This window comes from Alnus glutinosa, chromosome 11, assembly GCF_958979055.1.
Source record: "Alnus glutinosa chromosome 11, dhAlnGlut1.1, whole genome shotgun sequence".
Taxonomy (NCBI): domain Eukaryota; kingdom Viridiplantae; phylum Streptophyta; class Magnoliopsida; order Fagales; family Betulaceae; genus Alnus; species Alnus glutinosa.
The window spans coordinates 19,862,689-19,866,288 of record NC_084896.1 but is presented as its reverse complement, the minus strand read 5'-3'; positions in this window follow the sequence as shown (position 1 = coordinate 19,866,288).

Below are 3,600 nucleotides of genomic sequence, written 5' to 3'. Positions count from 1 at the left end.
CTTACTGGATTCGGAGTTTAATACCTATAACCAGCTATATATGATGTGTTTGCCTTTCGTGCTTTGTTGCTAGAAGTGATATAGCGGTGATGACATCTGACTTCTTAAGTGCCTGTTAGATCATAGAAAGAAATCAATGAAACAGATGAAAACACAACCTAGAACATGAAGAATTAAACTCTGTCCTACTTTGCTTTTTTTTTTAGATACGGGTATCCCAGTTCACCTTTAGCTGAGCAGTACTTCGGACTATGCTGGCCCCATACACAATGGTAGCATAGCCGAGCGTAGAGGCCCAGTCAAGATTCCAAGACTAATCCTGTGCCCCATCCCTAGAGCCACTATAGGAAAGGAGCCTTGAAACGCGGGCTATGCTCAGGTAGCTGGCCTTAATAGGGAGGTAGCACACAACATGATTCGAACTTAGGATCAGAAGAGAGAAATGCCTTATTATCCCAGGCTCTGACCAGCTGAGCCACCCCCTTGGGGTTAACTCTGTCCTACTTTTTCTAAATATATTTTACTGATTAATCACATAACAAGAAAATTCAAGCATAGAAGCTGAGAAATGGCAAATAATCACTACTTAACATTTCTTTTTCTCCCACAATGGCAGTAATAGAAAGGTAGAAATGGTCCTCTATTCGCACACAATAAGCTGAGAAATGGTCCTCTATTCGCACACAATAAAACAGGGGACAACAGAGGGTTCTCTATCTCCCTTGTCGTGGGTGATTCCGTAGTTGAAGTTTTACGTACCTCTACTCTTATACATCTTGTATCAAAATGAATTCACACCGGACATCCATCCTTCAAAGAAAAAGTAATTTTATTCCGAACCTACTAGGAACAAAATACTCTCCTTGAATCTGTTGATAGTATTATGGTCAAAATAGAGAAATCAGACCACAATGTTAGAAACCAGAAAGCAGGAGCTGTCTTGATTATCCACATGTACGTGATCTTAGGCATTCACACTCCTACTGGATGTTTTACTCTCTGTTTCTGTTGTAATCACTAATCACTAGTCACTAATTGTCATCATTTGAATTACAAACAGTTGTTAGTTGTAGTTATAATTATCTGTATATTTTTGCAATTTAGCCTCTGATGTATAGGCAAACTCTGTTTATCCTAATACGGTTGTAACAAATCACCCCCCATTGAAGCCAAGCACTACCACCAGTAGCCTCTACCTGAAACCTCGACTTCCAGCCATATTCTTTCTTTCACCACTCCGATCACCAGATTTGGTTGGCTCACTGGAAAAAATCAATTGGGTGATTTGGGGTGGTTGTAATTTTGGAAGTAATCCTAGAGTCGGTCATTAGACAAGAAAGACCCGTGTAGACTACGGGCCTTTCTTTCTTTTTCTTTCTTTCTTGTTTTCTTTTTTTTCGTTTATTTCCACATTAATCAGAAGACCTATTTCTTTTTTTATTTAATTTAATTTGCTGTGCTGTTTCTTCTATTTACTTATTTATTTCTCTGCAACAGTTTTCAATTGGCTTTTAGCTCCAATTTGAAGGGGAAAGATAGTCTTATTGTCAAATGAAATAAGAAGTATTAATTTCACAGTGAAATAAATAGTATTAATTTCATAGTTAAGATTTGAAATTTGTTTATTTAACGGTGTATATGAAATTAATTTTAACATGTTTTTTAAAATTGAAGTATTTAATGATATACATGATGTCACGTCATTTAAAAAAAAATAAAGGCAACTAGACAAAAGAGATTTGCTATGATTAGTTCTTATTTCTCTTATGACAAATAAGGTCCGAATCTCTAAATTTTATAGTTAAAAGCATAAGTTTTCTCTTATCTGAATTCCATTTGATGAGCAACAAATTGAGTGTTTGATGATTGTTAGGTTTTGGCAAGCTCACCCTGATCTCAACCTTTGGCCTTCGCTAAGACAAAAAAAAAAAATTAGTTTCCAATTTTGAAGCCCGATTGACTATTCTCCCACCAAATATGCCGGTTCACATATCGTACCACCCCTAAGTTCCTTTAGGCCTGTGGGCTACTGCCCGACCCGAGGGGTTGGCTGCATGCCATCCCTAGCCACCTTTGGGGGTGGTGCGCGGCCACTCCTTTCCTTTTCCAATTTTTTTTTAAAAATAATTTTTTAAGTTTTATTTATATTTTTAATAATTTTTTATTTTTTTTATTCAAAGTGACACGTGTCATTTTATTGGTGCTGACATGGTACCTAATGGAATATGTTAAAATTTTTAACGAAATTTGACTCTAGGAAGCGATTTGTAAATTAGGCTAACCATATGGATTTTTAAATTAATTTTAATACTACAATAAGTGATTAAAGGTGACTATTTTTGCCAAGCAACTCATTTAAAATTAATTTTTCCAATGTTTATTTTTGCACAATTTTTAGTAATTTTTTCAATGGAGATAAGCCAAAATAATTTATTTATTTATTTTTCACACCATCCATAAGAGGAAGAATAGAGAGAAGCGGACTCCACTCAAGAAAGACTGAAACCAAGAGCATTTCCGTTTTGGAGAAGAGCTCAGCCAGACTATCCATCATCTGTAAAGCAATAATTCCCAAATAGTAAGGCAAGTAACAAACTAAAATGGATAAAAATGATTGACGTCTTGACCTGGAAATGACAAGACTGAAAGTCGCACCGAGCAACACAATACTGAATTCACATAATCCATAAGAGGAAGAACGGAGAGAAAGGCCGACTCACGCCTCAAACCCTATATTCTCATTTGTCCACACCTCCCCGCCAAGTTATTAGCGGCTATTTTTAGCGGCCACAATTAGGTGGCCGCTAATAGTTTACAAATAACGGCGACTATTAGCGGCCAATTGTTTTTGGCCGCTAATAACATGATCATTAGCGGCCACTATGCGTTGGCCGCTAATAATGTGGCCGCTAATGATCAAATTTCTTGTAGTGTGTTCTTGTAAGGTTTGTATTTTGTTTAGATAGCTATTTTTTAAGCCATATCATTTTGCTTCCGAGCCTTTTCATTATTAATGATAGCACATAATAAAAAATTAAAAAAAAAAAAAAAAAAATCTCTAAACAAGCATCCAAATGTTGATTTCCTGTGGGAGGCCCACCAAACATCATATATTAAATCCCTAAGATATTTCAATGATGTTGGAGAGGAGAACTGCGTTTTATCGTTTGAATTTTTTCAATCAGTTTTTGTATTAAAGCTTGATGTGACACTTAGCTATTATGAGCCTTGGGAAGGATACGTTTGAAATGTTCCAATACCTTAACATCACTCTACATTTATATATTTTCAATTACTGGAGATTATTTTTTGGTCTCTTTAATTAGTTTTAAATTAGACTAGATTTTCTTCCTTCTCTTTAACCATATGTATCATTCATCTTTGCCAAGCAAAATTCAATTCCAAAAGGAGATTGAAATATGATTAAAGGTGACTATTTTTGGCTCCTCCAAATGATCTTTCCAAAAGGACGATCCAAGTGGAGGTGACGCTGAGTTCCAAACTTCTATTGCAAATAGGGCAATTCCATAAATCTGGATTCGTGGTGGTAGCTAGCAAAGCTCCCAACGTTTTCTCTAACCAAAGGGAGATTTCAACTGA